This window comes from Octodon degus, unplaced genomic scaffold (genome assembly GCF_000260255.1).
Source record: "Octodon degus isolate 3935 unplaced genomic scaffold, OctDeg1.0 scaffold00023, whole genome shotgun sequence".
NCBI classification, from domain to species: Eukaryota; Metazoa; Chordata; class Mammalia; order Rodentia; family Octodontidae; genus Octodon; species Octodon degus.
In genome coordinates this window covers 11684712-11702144 of record NW_004524599.1, presented here as the reverse complement: position 1 = coordinate 11702144, position 17433 = coordinate 11684712, and the positions used below count along the sequence as shown (strand labels likewise).

At 41.8% G+C, this 17433-nt stretch overlaps 1 protein-coding gene and 1 pseudogene across 1 annotated transcript in view; one reads left to right on the top strand and one right to left on the bottom strand.

Moving 5' to 3' along the window:
• Positions 1–17433, top strand: part of Rreb1 (ras responsive element binding protein 1) — a 131338-nt gene that overhangs the window by 77501 nt on the left and 36404 nt on the right. The gene's annotated exons all lie outside the window — the stretch shown is intronic.
• Positions 5647–6239, bottom strand: LOC111815871 (annotated as a pseudogene).

Below are 17433 nucleotides of genomic sequence, written 5' to 3'. Positions count from 1 at the left end.
AGAGCCATGGAAGCCTCATGTGAAGACTTGGGGGTTCTCAAGGTCTGGTTTCCATAGAGAAAGTCCAGAGATGGCTTTATTTGCCCCTTCACACTGTCTCAGGTTTTCTGGTATCTGCTGGTAGGAAAGATCCCCACCAGCTGAATATGTGGGCTGATTCTGTGGCCCTTCAGGCTTCTTTGAGGTGCAACAGGTGTTGACCCATTGCTGGCTACAGTTTGGGTGAGAAGCTTATCACACATAGAGATGCCCACAAGGAGGGGTACTCACATTCCACTGTCATTTAAAAAATATTTTCATATGCCTACCAGATTTCTAGCAGACTGTGCCAAAAAGAGAATATTCTGGAACCTTTGAATAAGTAATTAAATAAGTTGGTTCTGGAGCTTCAGAAAAGATAGGATAAAATGGAAAAAAGAAAATCTGACAACAGGGAATTTCTTCCTGAGAAAGATTCTCATTCAGAGATGAGACAGAATACAGTATACTTTTCCACAATGATTGATGGAAAACAGTGAGAAATGTATTTTAGAGTGATTACATTATGTTTTAAGGAACAAAGAACTTTTTATACAAATATTTTAGGAACAGGGGCAGGGGATATGGCTCAATGGAATAAGTGCTTCCCAGGCAAACGCAAGGGCCTGAGTTCTATCCCCGGTTCCGCAAAAAAAGAAAAAAAAAAAAAAATGGGCCAGGGAGAAGGCTCAGTAAAATAAGCGCTTGCCTGGCAAGCATAGGGCCTGAGTTCAATCCACAGTTCTGGGGGTGGGGAGGAATTAAAAAAAAAAAAAAAAAAAAAAAAAAAATATATATATATATATATATATATTTAGGAACATTGAACCTATAAGAGGACAAGGGATATAGCTCAGCTGCACTAGGTAATGAGGTCATGAGTTCCATTTCTGGTACAAAAAAAGAAAAATTATAGGAAAAGAGAAAAAACACGTTAAAATTTCACCTCAGAAAGCGGTTGAGCAATTTTTAAGTATATTTATTTTTTAGAAACCTTACAGCTTGGTGTGGTAACACTCATCTGTAATCCCAGCACGGAGGAGGATCACTGCAAGCTCAAGGCCACCCTGGGCTACATGATGAGCCCAAGGTCAGCCTGAATTTTATAGTGAAATGCTGTCTCAAAAACCAGAAAATAAAAGGAACTTTACATAATTTATTTATAATTGACATATTATATTTGGTTATGTGTAAATACAAAGATGATCCAGTTTACTTAAGACTCATTTTATGTGCCAGCAATTACACACTTAGGACAGATTGGTACAATAGCAGTTTCCTGATTTGGGAATTATGCATTGGAATTTACATCTCTACTGCTCCTTGTAAATTACAAGTTTATCTGTGGTGTGTGAGTGTATGTTTGTGCTGTGTGTTGGGATTAGGATAAGAACATAATGAAGTTAGCACACAGTTCCCAACACATGGTAAGTATTCAGTAAATATCTGTTATCAGTTGCTGTCCACATAATGCTGCAGTAATTTAGAGCTTATAGATTTCTCAGTGTAAGCTTCTAGAACTGAGGTATAGTGTGCCTTCTTGAAAGGTGTGAATATTTAAGCAATTTTTCATTTCTTGTAAATTTCAGTTCCTGATGGATCATTTTTTTTCCTCCTCATCTCTTCTTTCCTTCTTTCTTTCTGGGGGAAGTGGTTTGAGGCAGGTTCTCACTGTGTAGTTTGGACTGACCTTGCTCCGGCTGGCCTCAAAGTCATGGCGATTCTCCTTTCCCAGCCTCCCGAGTGTTGGGATAACAGAACACACACCATCACACCTGGCCCCTGGCCCCTCTTCTCTTCTGAGCATTTCTGGGTGCAAAGTAAGAAGTGATTAGTGTCATTGTGCTACTTTACATTTTGGCTTTTGGTTATTTTACCACCATGTTGGCCAGTTGATATGACAGTGCCCTCTGTGTAGGCCTGTTCTCCTTGCCCCAGCATCTCCCAAAGCATCCTTTGTCGATTCTGTTTTCCCTTTCCAACACTGGCTGCCAGCAGGCTTGCTCTTTGCTTCTGGGGTGGTCTCCCTCTTCTTTCCTGTGCAAATGAGCAAAGGCAGTAGTACACTGGTGAGAAGAACCCCTTAAGGCTGTTTGTGCCCAGTCCACCAACTGTTTGGGCCCCAGCATTTCTGCTCTTGGGCTTGGTCACTCCGAATCTAGAAATTTTCCACTTTGAAGTATGGTCTGTGATTGAAGACAAGCACATGGAACATACTTATACAAGGAAGTTACTGTCTGCGCCAGGGATGTCTGGCGGTGCATTTTATATAACCATCAGTGGTCTTCCTGTGGTTCAGGCACTGGGCTAAGGACTTCCTATTTGCTCAGAAGTTTTTATATCTTCTCTGAGAAAAATTTCACTTACCATTGCAAGTTCAAGGCCAGAACTGCATAGCAAAACTCTATCTGAAAAAGACCTAAAAATATTTTTTTAAAAAGATATATTGATCTCATCTTCTTTAACTGACCTCATTTATTTTTTAGTATATCTTTACAGTACATGAAGCTTGCATCTATCTTAGGGAGCAGGTGCAGGAGCTTAGCATACCTTGGTTTTGTTTTATTGTCCCTCCCACCCACCTACCCATTTGTTCTTGCAGTTATTTAGTAAATTCCTTAGGATGCTCTGTGTAGGAGATTGTAGCATTTGCAGGTAGAAGTAGTTGGACTTATTCCTGGCCAGGCTGTCTGTCATTTAGTTCTTTCTCTTGCCTGTTTGTCCTGAGCACACCTGCAGTACAATGCTAAATTGAAGTGAAGTGTGTGGACACTTTTGTCTTCTAACAGAAAGCATTCAGCCTTTCTTTATTAAATAAGATGTTGTGGGCATTTTCATAAATGCCCTTTATCCAGTTGTAAGAAGTTCCTTTCTAGTCACAGTTTGTTGCATGTTTTTATTAAGAAAATACATAGGATTTGGTCAAATGATGCCTTTTTTTCATCTGTGGTCAAATTTGTTTTTGTTCTTTGTTCCATGTGTTCCAACCTTTTTGCAAGATAAGTATCACCAGGTTATAGTGTGTAATAATTTTCAAACGTTGATGGATTTGGTTTCCTGTATTTTGTTAAAGGATTTGTGTGAACATGTTTTCTTGTATCTTTATCGTCATTTTATAAGACTGGCCTCAAAGAATGACGTGAGAGGTATTTTCTTCTTTGTTTTTGAAAAAGTTTTGTGACAAGTTGGTATTAATTCTTTAAATGGTTAAACTGATCAGTGAAGTCATCTGGAATTTTCTCTCTAGATAGGTTTTGATTTGGTGGGGTGTCTTTTTGAGATAGGGTCTCCATGTGCAGATCAGACTGGCCTTGAGCTTATTTTATAGCCCAGGCTGACCTCAGACTCTGATCCTTCTGCCTCAGCCTTCCGAGTGCTAGGATTATAGGTGTGTGTCACCAGACCCAGCTTGATAGTTTTTAAATGACTAACATTTTACTTATTGTTGGTCTTTCCAAATTTTCTATTTCTTCTCAAAGTCATATGTGTCTTCTCAACGATTTTGACCATTTTGTTTAAGTGACCAATTTGTGTGACATTACAGGTGCTCATAGTGCTCCCCCCATCCATTCTACTCCATAAATTCAGTGGTAATTCCCTGTCTTCCATTCCTAATTTTAGTAATTTGATTCTTCTCTTTTGTTCCTTAGTGAATCAGGCTAATAAATGTGCATCAATTTTATTGATCTTCTCAAAGGATCTGTTTGCCTTCATTGATTTTACTGTTGTTCTGTTCTATTCTGTTAATTTTCTATACTAAACATTATTCCCTAGCTATACTTGCTTTAAAGTTTTCTTTTTCCGCTTTTGTACAAGATTGGATTGTTGATTTGAAAACCAAGATTTCTTTTTTTTAATACTGGCATTTATAGCTGCATATTATACTATATCCTGTCAATTTTTGTTCTCTCTGTCTCTCTGTCTGTGTCTCTGTGTCTCTGTGTCTCTTTCTCTGTCTCTGTCTCTCTCTGTCTCTTTCTCTGTCTCTGTCTCTGTCTCTGTCTCTGTGTCTCTCTGGGCTAGAAACTGAACTCAGGGCCTTTTACCACAACCTGAATTAAGCAGGTGCTCTACCACAACCTGAATCCCTAATCCTGGTTTTTTGTTTTGCTTTGTTTTTTGAGATAGGGTCTTGCTGTGTAATTTAGGCTAGCCTTGAGCTCAATAAATAGCCTAGGTTGGCCTCTAACTCCCAGTAATCTTCTGTCTCATGCTGCTGAGTGCTGGCATTATAGGTGTGCACTACCATGACCAGCCCTGGCTCTGTTTTTTCTATTTCATTCATTCAGTGTATCTAATATCCTTTGTAATTTCTTTGAGCCATTGATTGTTTAGGATTGTGTTGATCAATTCCTGCAGATTTGCAATTCCCATCACTGATCTCTAGTTTCATTCCATTAGAGTTAAAAGTATATACTTGGTGTACTTTTGTTCCTCCCACTTTTTTTTTTTTTTTTTTTTTTTTTTTTTTGGTATGGTACTAGGGATCAAACTCAGGATCTTGTGCTTTCCTGGCAAGCACTTGTTCCCCTGAGCTATCTCCCCGGCCCTCCTCCCACTTTTATCGAGGCTCATTTTTTCACCTAGCCTGTGGTCTATCCTGGGCAGTTTCTACATCTGTTTGAAAATATGGTCTGCTTTTGTTGGGTAGAGGGAGCAGATGTGCTATTAGATCAAGTTTGTTTGCAACATTGTGCAAGTCCTTGCTGGTCGGCATTTATTTTTATGTGCTCTACCCTGCAGTTTCATTTATTTTACACTCCATTTTGCAGATGAGGAAACGATCGAGTGGCTTGTGATACTGAGAGATGAACTTAGGCTGTCTGGCTTCAGAGGCTACACTTTTGACTAGTATTTGAGCCACAATGCTTAGAGCTTCTCTGTCCCTATGCACATAGGAAAAAAGTACTTTTCCCCATTCCCACCATGGTTTTGTGCTGTTGTATAGTGTTGTTTGCAATGTTAAACTGTTTCTGTCTTCTTGCTAGTGTGGTCTCCTGCTTTATAGTGAGCACAGAATAGCTTTTGGGACAACCACTTCAACCAAATTTTATTGGATGTTGTTTGAATATACATGCAGAAACTTGGAGATGAGCTTGAATTTTTTTTTATATAGCTCTTGATATTATCCAAAGATACATTTCTCATTTGTGAATGTTATATATTGGAATTATTTGTAATCTTTTTGAAGTAGGCCTTAGGGATTTAATATTTTTGGTTTTAGTTTTTTTTATTGATTTTATTGAGAAACAAATAGCAATGAGACAGTTTCAAAACCAATTAGTAGAAAGTTTCAATAATTAATACATTGCATATTATTGTCTTCGTAATGGTTATTCATAGTATATAATGCCCTGTCTAAATACTATTAGTTCAAATCTTTCTTCTCATTAAATAAAGAAAAGGTAGCTGTATATCTATCCTATTTTGTATATACAGATTCAAAATGGTCCTTCATATATTGTATCCCCTTTTGTTGTTTAGTATGTCAGAGATGAGTATTCCATTGCGTGCTCTCTCTCTCTCTCTCTCTCTCTCTCTCTCTCTCTCTCTCTATATATATATATATATATATATAATTACATTTCTTTTATTCTCTTTTCATCCCCCCCCTCATTCTTTCTGGTGATGGGGATTAAATCTAGGGCCTCATGCACACTTTTGCAAAAGGACAGTTCATGAACTATTCTTTGGCAGAGGCTGGAACTCTTCTGCAATTCGATGATGATAAAGTTTAGGCTTGTTGGGATTATTTTTCAGCAGCCACTCAGCTAGCCAAATCTTTAGGAAACATGAAACGAATTTCCCTGTCTGCTGCAGCCCAGTCCTTATTCCCATGCAGCACGTTCCTTAGGTCATCTGGGCCATAGATTGCTCTTTGGCTGTCTGGGCGTGTCTCCTTAGCTACCAAACTGTTACTTGGTCCCAAACATTCTTTCCAGTAAGAGATGGCATTGTGTCCACCTAATATCATGGCAACCAATGGTCTAGAACTCATGTAAGCTGTTAAATTTGGGAAAAATATTTTCCCATACTGTTCCACATAAAGTTACTACAGTGCTCTGAGCTGAGATGTAGTTTTCTTCTCTGAATAATGGTGAACCCAGATCTGAGAATAATGTCTTGCATCTTCTCCTCTTTGTCAACAATATCGGGTTTGATAATGGCCAGAGTTTTTTTTTTCCTACATAGATTTGAGGAGGGGGCATTGATAGCTCCATTTTGGCCTTTCCAGGTACAATCTTAGTTTCTTGACAAGTGTTAACTCAATGCATGCCTTTCCAAAGCAGCTTGTTGCTAGGAGCGCCATTTAGATATTGCAGGTGCGTGAATTCAGCAGAATAATCCGATACAGTCCAGTAGTCCATAATAGTAGTGAGTTATCCGTAGGACTGGCAATGTCAGAAGTTGTTGACTTGAGCCTTTTACAGCTCAGCATATTAATATGGCTTTACTTTTCATACTCATTTTTATACTTTTCTGCTGGATGGTTAACATATCTTTTTTTTTTTTTTTTTTTTTTTTCGGAACCGGGGATTGAACTCAGGCCCTTGCACTTACCAGGGAAGCGCTTATTTCACTGAGCTATCTCCCCGGCCCTTCTGCTGGATGGTTAAGACTAAGATAAAGCAAGACCTATATAACAAGAAATGTAACTTTTGTATCTGCCAAGGTCAGTCAGATCCCCTCAGGATTTACCCTGAAACCTTGTTACCGCAGTTTGTAGATCCTTTGTCAGTGTCAGCCATGTGGATGAGTCACGGCCACTGCTTGACCAGTTTGCTCTCTTTGAAAGCCTGAGAGAATATTTTCTCTCCATGGAGAGAATACTTTTGGTTTTATACTGAAAGTCATTTGCCACCTTTATTTGTCAACAAAGCTATATCTTTGAAACAAAATTATAAAAATGTGAAAGCACAGAAATGTGCCCATGAGAGTGGAGTTGGACTTCTTTGTCCAGCGGGTCTGGTACAGAGCTGTGTTCATGCCAGCCACATGCCTGTGTTCTGTTAATCAGGAGCCAAACCCACCATGGGATGTGCAAGGGGAGCTGGGAAGAGCAGTGCAGCCGGTTCTGGGAACAGGGTAGGGCATCGGGTGGCCCTGGCTTCGGTTCTCTCCCAGTTTCCCCCAGTTGGCATCCACTAGCACCCCTGGGTCTGAGCAGTGCCCAGGAGCCCTTCATGGGGCTGAAAGGCCACTGGTGAGCTGAGCAAGCAGAAAACCTGTGCTCTGCTCTTGTGGGCAAACATGAAGTCTCCTGGCATGGCTCCAAGCTCTAATTTGCAGTTTTCCCCCAGAATACAGATTGCATAGTGCGTCTATGATTGCTGATTCCCTGTAGTGTAGCTTCCCAGACTTCCCAGTCTTTGGAGCAGCTCAGGACTGCACACACTCAGTGGGCATGAGAGCCTGCATTCAATCCCTGGACCACAGAGGAGCGCGGCTGTCCTTCTCAAGGGCTCAATTCCACGGTCTGGACACAGTGCCATTCAGGGCCGCATGGCTCTCTTCCCTCCCTGTCTGCACAGCTCTGTGCAGAAGGCCACACTAGTGGGCATGCATGATGCTCACCTCCCTGTGTGCATGCCCTTGCAGATGTGCCCAGGCCTCCAGTGTTGGCTGTGTGCGGTGGGCCCAGGATCTACCTCCAAATTTCAGTTGCCAAGAACCAGAAGCCCTCATTATGCACCTCACAACATAAGTACTGAGGACTCTCAATTTTCAGGATATTCTTTTGTATTCCTGATAAAGCCCTCCCCTTACTTCCTCTTGGCCATGGATCATTTTATGAGTATGCCTCCATTATCCTTGTTTCTAAGGCCTGTCTGACTTATCATAGAGCTTCCTTCTTTTTTTTATGAGAGAACATTTCAGTAGTATTGTTGGATTAGCAAGTAATGTCAGTATCACAGAGTGAGGTAGCATATTAAATTATGTTATAGTTAGTTGTGTGAATATTTACTCTGTAGCACTAGTAAAACAACTTCTTACACTATAGCTTTTTTTTTTTTCACTATAACTGATAAATTTGTATGACTTTTTAAAAATTTGATTTTTGTTTCTATGGTTAGTTCTGCTTTGTTTTTTTGAGATAGTATTTTTGTGCTATTCCATCTGGCCTGGAACTTTTGTACTCAGACAATCCTCCTGCCTCAGCCTCTCAAGCAGGTAGAACTATAGTATATGTTTAACTTCAGACTGGCATAACAGTCCTTTAAAGTATTTTGATAAATAGGAAAAAAGTGTTAATTGCAATTTATTTTAAGAAAGTTTGTGTGAGAAATGCTTTCAATGTATTACTGCTATAATATTTGCTAATTTTTTTTAATTGCCACTTCCTTGTCTACAGGTTCTCATTTTTGAGGTTTAAACATCCTTCATCCCAAACTTTTTTGACAGCTTAGGTCCTAAGCACAGTAGTAGGTTACCCTCAAGTACATAACACGTTTTATAGAAACATCATTGAGGCTCCAGCCTCTCGCTTCCCAGAACTCTTTATGAACTGCTCCCACGTTAAAACTGGATTGAGCAGTGCTTGTCTTCCAAAACAAACTTGGGAGACTGAGCCAGAGCACACCCTCTGGGGGAGCTTACTGTAGGAAACAGGGCATTGAGCTTTGCAATTCGCACAATTCCAGAAAGCACTGGGCCACAGAGTTAGGACAAAGTGATATCTGTTGGGTTTTTTTGTTGTTGTTTGGTTCTTTTGTTTTATGTTTTTGGTACTGGGTCTCACTACGCAGCTCAGACTCATAGTAATTCTTCTGTTTTCAGCCTCCCCACTGCTGGGATTACAGGAATGTGCCACCATGCCCAGTTTGGGTGGCTGGCTCAGCATGCCCGAGGGCGGAGATGGCACAGCATGTGGTACCAGGGATCAAACTCTGGTCCCCGCACTTGCCTGAGCAGGTGCTTAGTCTGCTGAGCTATCTTGCCAGCCCACAAAGAGGTATCTGATGGATATTATAGAAACAAATATCAGTTGGAAGAAATCCTGTCTCTGCAGTGGGTATTTTGAATAATTTTTTTGCAGACCGTAATTGCCTTGGGAAAACAGGAAATCAGTTTCCACTTTGCTTCTCATTTTGCAGATCATAGGCTTTAAAACTATAAAGACAGTTTTGGGGTTGTGTGAGGCTTAAAGATATGAAGACCCTGATGGTAGCATGCTTTCACAACCAACTTCCCAGTTATTTTGCAAAAAGCAGAGATGTATTCTCGTTTCAGTTGCCTTTCAAAAGGTACCAATGAGAGAGAGAATCCCTGGAACAACATCACGTTGTTTTGCCACAGGCTTTGTTTCCTAATGTAGTGAGCAAGATTTTTACCATGCTAAATATAGGAGACTCAGGCACGGAGGATGCTACTGGATAACAGACAGTCTTCAAGAACAGAGGCTTATGTGTTCCTATTATGCTTGAAGAAAATCTTAGCTGCATAGAAATGTGACCTACTCCATGACAAACGAGACCATGGAGACTCTGAATTTAGCATACTACTCTCAGATGCTCAGGCGAAGCCAGCCCTTGGCATGCACAACTGAACTTGGGTGTCTGAAACAGGTGGCCAGCTTCAAACAAGAGAAGCAAAGGTAGGACAGTGTCCCCAAGAGCAGAGGACAGTCACTTTTTTGCCCAGCAAGCAAGCAAAAGGGCCTGCGAACTTTGTCACATCCAGTTCTGGGTTCTTGAGGACACCATGTCACTAATTCCATTGCCTGCTGCTTCTCCAGTGGGGAGCTGAGTGCTCAGAAAGTTCAGCCAGTCCCATCTCCAGCGCGAATCTTAGTCGCCTGGTGCCTGTCGGCTCTGCTGCCTTGTTCCTCTACAGAAGGAGGAGAGTGTGCTAGTTCACCTGGCAGGAAATTCATTGCAGGATGAAATCTCTGGGTCACCATGCCGAGGACTATGTGAACATTTGCCTCCCTAGATATTTCCTTTACTCTTTCTCTTCCTTCCATCCTTGCACTTCTGTCTTCCCTGCTTCCCACCCTCCCTTTCTTCCCGTGTCTCACAGCTGGCCTGAACTCCTCAAGCAATGCTGCCTCAGCCTCCCGAGTAGCTGAGATTACAGATGCACGCCTCTGCATCTGGCCCTTGAAATATTTCTATGAAAAAGGAGAAAAACAATTTTCAGGAGGTTGAGGGTAGTGCTCTTACCTAGCATACTCAAAGCCCTAGTTTGATGCTTAAGTGTGACACAGAGAAACATCTTTTTTCTGTTATCTACAACAAAGAGATCTTAATACATTTAATTGTACTTAAAAGATAAATGTTCAGTGGCCTTCCATGCAGCTCCCTACTGAGATCATTGGACTGTTCATGTAAATAGTTTATATAGATCTGGGGATAGCTTAGTGGCACAGCACCTGCCTGGTAAGCACAAGGATCTGTGTTCAATTTCTGGTACTTAAATAAATAAATGGTTTCTATATAGCACAATACGTGAACAGTGCTAAATATATGTCTATATAACTGTATACACACATCATACAGGTGTATATCATTATATATGTTGGGCTTTCAGTGAATACTTGGTAGTTTCTTGACAACTAATACTTGAATACCAAAGCAGTTTTCTGGGCTAGGGAGATAGTTCAGTAGAATGAGTGCTTGCCTGGCAAGCACAGGGTCCTGAGTTCAATCCCCAAAAAAAAAAAAAAAAAAAAGCGATTTTCTGAGTATTCTGTGTATTTTGAAATAGACATGTCTCTGATATATTTTAGAAAGCTGTTCTTTAACAAAGATTGAAACTTTAAGAGAAAAAAAAAACTCATTCAAATATAATCCCCTATTCCTTGGCCATTACACTTAACACTCTTTTACTCTGGCATCTGTATCTTGAGTGGCCCATCATTTTCCCTGAAGAATGGAAATTTTTTTTTAAGGAAGAAAGGTTTGTTTTGGATCATGGAGAATGAACATTGACAAACCTGTTTATCATAGTAGAATGTCTTAAGTCTCCAGTTCTGCTATAACATTAAGATTTCACCAAATAAGTTCACTGTTTGATTATATTTAAACATTTTTAGCCTTTCTTGACATCTCATTTACCAGATCTGAGGCCTGTGTGCTTTTATTTTCACTTCAAGAATGGTTTAAATAAAGGTGATATTTCTACAGTGCTTCTGAAACTTCTGGTCCTCTTCCTTTCTGGCTGTAGTTGATAAAGGATTGTACATACGGCTAACAATCTTGTTTCTTGATTTTTAGTGGAGGTAATGTTTTGCTCATAAGTCTGTTACAAAGACCAAATGGTGACCCTTTGGCCCACACTAGATGCTCAACAAATTCTCATTGCCTTCCTTTGTCTTCACCATGAAGATATTTAATGTAGCAGTCCCTTCTGTATACCAGCTCAGAATATAGATTTACAGAAGCAAGACCCCATGCCTTGTAAAAGTGGGAGTAACATAGGCCACATTCTGAGAACCCGAGTCTGATAACAGTGCTTTGTACAGAAGCTATCTGCTATAAGTCTGCATTTCCATTTCTGAATTGTGCAGATCCTCATTATTATCTGAATACTTTCCTTTTTACTAAATGGCTAGTTCTGTGATATTTTTATATTTGCTGTATGGATTTGCAGTTGTACTGTTATGTGAGATTCTGTGGTCTTTTTCAAAAATTTAATTTGCATTTTAGAAATCTGCAAATAGTAAAAAGCTACCATTATTCTCTGAGAAAGAGTAGGCGAGAATGACTTGTCACATAATTTCATTATTCAGATAAATAAAGGAATTAGGAAACATCCAAGCTGAAAGTCAGCCAGTCTTAATTGATAAGTCTATTGTAGTACCTGTTTCAGGTTTGCTAGACTTGACATCGTCAAAACAATTTTTTCTCTTTCTGTAATTTTTTCTTCTGTAATACTCCTTTAACAAATCAGCATGGTTTATTTATTTCTTTGAGGGAACAGTTGAAAAATGTACTTGTGGCTAGTGCCTATTTTTATTTGAGCCAGAAGATCAGTTGAAGTTCAGTTGTGCCAAAGAGAAGAGAGCTCACAAAACTGCACACACATGAATGTGTAAAACACCAGCTAGTCCTTTTTTTTCCTTATCACTGCTTTTCAGTTTTTTTAATTGGTTTCATAATTAAAGTTTTTATAGTTTGGCTGTCTGGACACTCATTTTGTAACTTGGGTCTTCTATCTATTCTGGCAGAGGTGATATTTGTCTATTCATTTCTTGGAGGCGAAGCAAATGCAAAAGAATTTTTCTCTTGTGTGTTGGTAGTGCCATGTTTCTGACATCTCTTGTTGAAATATTTCAAAAGCTCTGTCTTACCAGGTAAAACTGGGAGATGACATCAAAATCTGGAGCATCATACCTGCCCATACTTGAACAGCCGGGCAGTTATGAGAGCCACAAATTAGGTCATGTCAGGCAAGGATGGGTTCCTGGTGATGGAGTGAGGGGTGCCAACTTCTCACGTGCCCTGTCCCCTCTCCACCATGCCACTAGCATTGCATCCTGAGAACTTTGAACAGATCTTGAGTGTGTGTCCAGTTTGGTTTTGTTACATGAAACTGAGGACCTGGTTTCCAGCATTAGATCACAAACAAACCTGGAGGCTGCTGGCTGCATTTCCAGAGCAATTCTTCGCGGCTTTATACCTTGCATTTTTCCTCCTTTGTTTAAATATCCAACCAGTCCAACCTGTTTGGGCTGAGCAAGCTGGTGCTAGCAAACATCTAACTGGGCCCACTCACTGTCAACGTTTGTCTGATTTGTTAAGGAAGGTGACTAGCACCAACATCTAGCCCCCTGCGCACACACACATACCTGGCTTCCGTCCTCAAAGTGCACATGTTAGTTAACCCATGTATTAGTTGCGAGGCATCCCCTTTCCCCTTTGGTGTTTCCTGTACCTATGAGCTGCTTTCCCCTTTCAGAACTCTAGGATCCGGCATGGTGAGGTTGTTGACCTTCAGGGGAGAGAGATTTTCTTTTTCCTTAAACGTGAGATCCTGTTGCATAATGGTCATGGCTACACGCAGTATCAGCACTTCACTGTTAGTTTTCACACTTATATAACCAACGCATTCAGGAGGGCTGCTGCCTCAATTTTGCAGGTGGCAAAACCGAGCTCTGGGTGCTGTGGGTCCTGCCAAAAATGTAAGCCCTTCTTCTCCACCATCCCCCTCCCAGCTCACAGGACAATGTGCTGTCCCTTCCTGATAGCATGGCACTGGATTCTGTTATTTCTGGAAAGCAGGGGCCATGTGTGTCCCACATCCATCCTACATGAGATAAAGGTGGCCATGAACTGCTGTCATCCTAGAGCAGGAGCTCTCTCCCTGTTGGTAAGCAGGTGACATTATTCTTGGATTCCAGCATCTGTGATCATGCTCTCTCTAGTCTAGTTCTTCTCAACTTCTCAGTTTCTCACTGCCCCTAAACACTTCAACAAGGTGTCTTCTGGTGGCAATGGCTTTTCTTTGTCACCATACTTCTTCCTTGTACCGTAGCTGTGCCTACCTCTTTTCCTATCGGGCATGAGATGTCCACCTTGAAGGGTCTAGCCAGCATCTGTCATTCCTTATTATGAAGACTGTCGCCTCTTCCTCTTCCACAGAAGGAGGACATACATGAACAGCAAGGCTCTTCCGTCCTTCGGAGACCTGAGATGAGAAGTAAAGTTTGATTGGGGTGGGTTTGCTGCTGGTATTCTTGCTACTGGGCAGGAATGCATTCTCCATTGGGCTGGCGACATCTTTCCAGACCAAAAAAAAAAAAGAAAAGAAAATGGGCTTTGACCAGTAGAACCACTAGTACCTGTTGTCCACGGCAGTCAACACAGACATCACTTCAGGAATGGTTGAGGATATCAGTGGGGTTCAGCTTGGAAGGAGAAAATGTTCATTTCATCATAGCAGTGTCCCTGAGATATTAAAGGGCTGTCAAGCATGGAATGGTAGCTTTCTCTGTTTCTACGGAGTCACCTGGGGAAGATCCAGGTGATTTCAGCCCTGTGTAAATGAAAGTGTTCTCCTTTCAACCTCTGAGGCCGTTGCGTTTTTCATGACTCTCTGGCTTTGTTGTTTTGTTCTTCTGTTCTTTGATATGGGTCTTATTTTGTTGTTGCAGTGGCCTCATCTCCTGGGCTCAAGCAATTCCCCTGCTTCAGCTTCCCAAGCACATATGCACCAGAACTATACCAAGCTGAATCTGAAAATAATATCTGCAGAGTGTAACAACTGAGAAATTAGTTTAGCAGAATAAGTACAGGCAAAAGGGAAAACCTAAATTAGTGTAGGGTATACTCATTTGCAGGTCTGCCTGGAGTGGTGTGTAGAATAAAGGTTGTATAAAGGTTAGTATTTGATGAACCTGGGCTGCCCTCTAAGCCTTTGCTCCTGGATGGGAGAGTCAGAAGAGGAGGAAGGACCTGTGGCAGCAGCTCTGAGGGGAGGGCCTCTGTGTTCTAAGTAGAATACCACCACAGCTGAGGATGGGCCTTCTGCTCTGGTCAAAGGCTGGCTTCCAGGTCAGTGGAATGAGGAAAGCAGAAGACTTCAGGATCTCCCTGCCCACAAGGGTGCCGTAGTAAAGAGTTCTCCAGGCGTTGGAATTCCACTCTCTCCGTCAGTGAGGAGCTATCTGCACCAAGATAGAACCACCCTAGGAGAATGAGAGAGACAGACAGGTACGCATTGGAGCTAGAGAATACTCCAGAAGGGTCAGCAAGTAATGTAAAACATAGGAACACTGCTTTACATTCAGATTCCCCATTGAATAAAATAGAGCTGGACCTTTGCTGCTGTAGCAGAATTCTAGTCACAGAGCCAAGGGACAGGGCAGAGGTCTGCATGGAGCTCCTGAGCAGGGCAGGGGAAGCACCCCAGTTGTCCAGCCTGAGGTGCAGGGCTTTGTTGGTAGCCTTCGCTGGCCACTTCCAGGTACAAAAGTTTCTGGAGAATTGTGATGATTGTTGATCTTACTCCTCTTGGGTTATTGTAAGGCATTGCTGGACAGGAAGACTAGCTGCAGGTACAGATGGGGACATACCTGCAGACGGGCAGCCAGAACCTCCCTGAGCTGGCTACACTCAGCTGACACCCCTGACATGCTGGATGCTATCTGTGCAGGGCCCTGTGTACTGACAGTGATCTTCCTTACAGTACCCTTTGCTGAGAGGAGCAGATAATTTGACTCCTCTACTCATAACCTATGAGGAAATTAAGAGTAGAAAGTTAGCAAATACTGGAAATGTGTAGGTCATCTGAGCTTTAACCTTCACACATAGATTATATACCAGAAAGTTTAAAGAATGCTACTTCAGGCTGCTGAGATAGCTCGGTGGTCTAAGCACTTGCCAGGCAAGTGCGAGGACTAGGGTTCAATCCCTGGTACCACATGCCATGCCAGCCACCAAAACCGGGCATGGTGGACCATGCCTGTAATCCCAGCACTGGGGAGGCTGAGACATGAGGATCACTATGAGTCTGAGCTGCATGGTGAGAACCTGTACCAATAAATATTTTTTTAAAAATTAAAGAATGCTACTTCAACTAAGTAGTGTGCAGTTTTGGTCCTAGTAAACTTGTTGAGGGTTTCCCAAGGAATTTTGCCCCAGAGGACAGAATGTTAGATTTCCCAACCCTGTGAAGTGTTTCTAAGTGGCAGGCTTACCCAGAGACTGTAGTTTATTGGAAGATGTATCTGAGAGAGGTTTAACACATGTTTCTTAAAAACTCTCAACACCCTAGTCAGATAGTTAACTAAACCTGCACATATAAAGGGCTGGAGAATTCCTCTAGGCCCTGCGGTTCTTGCACCTGAGTAAGCGTCATCATCACCCTTGGGACTGTGGAAGCCCTGATTGTTGGGCCCTGCCGCAGAGATCTTCATTTGTAACAGCCTCCCACAAAGTCAGTGTTGCTCATTGGAGGCCCTGATCTGGACACTGGCTCTAAGAGACTGGCAGTATTCTCATTTTACAGATGCACAAACAAAAGCCCAGATAGCCTAAGTAACTGGAATCACCATGGTGAATAGGTGACAGAATGCATCCAAAATGCGCCAGGGTTCAAAGTTCACCCTGTGACTTCATTGCCATCACATGTTCTTCATCTTCTACTCATCTTTCCACCCTAAGTCCTTGCTGCTCAGCCCACACCAGTGCCTGTCGGGCAAGATCTGATGCATCTGTGCCTGGGAACACTACAGAAAGCTCCTGTGTTCAGACCTGGACAGGAGGGTATTTGGGAAGGCAGGAGGGTTGCGATATAGGACTTGGTCCAACTCCCTGGTGATTTGGCTGCCAATTAGCTCTTGCCCTGGTTTATCTGGTTTAGCTCTAATGCCTTCCTATTGTTGTGGCCCCTCTACCCTACTAAAATGGATCATCTCGGGATAGGAGGTGTAGCCAGGTGGTAAGATGTCCTTGGCGTGTGTAGGCCCTGGGTTCAATCCCCAGCACCACAAAATAAAGAAATAAGTAAATCAATTAGATTTACTGGAGAAAAAACGTAAGTTGGAAATCAGCATTTTAAATTCAAAGTGACTCCTATCAGCACTTGAAAAAGCACTATTTTTTGTTTTTGTTTTTTTCTTGTCTTCTGCAATGTTTGTTTTCATTTATCACTGTAAAAGCCCCTATGGTTATGAATGGCAGAAAACTGATTCTCTATGTGCTAACAAATTCCTTCCTCAGACCACAGTGTGGCAGGATCATACTGAGAGGAAATAGCATGCTTCTGAAGGAAAATTTTAGAATTCTGAGCAGAAGCAAACTGTGATTTTTACTTTAACCTCTCCCCTATAGGTAAAGGTATTACTTCGAATGAATGAGTATGATTTAATTCTAATAGGAAAAAACTGATCTTTGTCCTTGGCATGCATTGTTGGGAAGGGTTTCCCTTAAAGTCCTTTCAGCATAGCACTGTTTACACTCAAAAACTTTGCATTAAGTTTCAGTGAGAGAAATTATAAAGGGTTCCAAGCCTGAGTGTGTGTTCTAACAGTACTTGGGTGTTTGCATCTGCCTTCTCCTTCTGTCCTTTTGTCCATTCCGTGAGTCAGCGGATGTTCATAGCCAACTGAGGCAACACATGACTTACAAGCAGAGCCAGGTGGATTGCCCAGAGTTCAAGGCTAGCCTGAACAACCTGGTGAGACCTTGTCTCAAAAAAAAAAAAAAAAAAGAGAGAGAAGGCTGGGTTAAAAAAAAATTTTTTTTAAAAAGAGGATATGTTAGCTTTGGTCTCTGCTGTGTGCAAGAAGTTAACCAGGGTATACTTGAGATCCTCCAAATATGTGCGCTTTGTGGCCTCTGGGAAGGCCTCATGGCTGGGCCACAGATGGGAAACCTAGTGCTGGAGCCAGGGCAGGAAGGCTGTGGGGTGCAGCCTCCAGTACAGCAGGGAAGCAGGAGCTGAGCTGGCTGGGTGAGTGAGGGCCAGGAG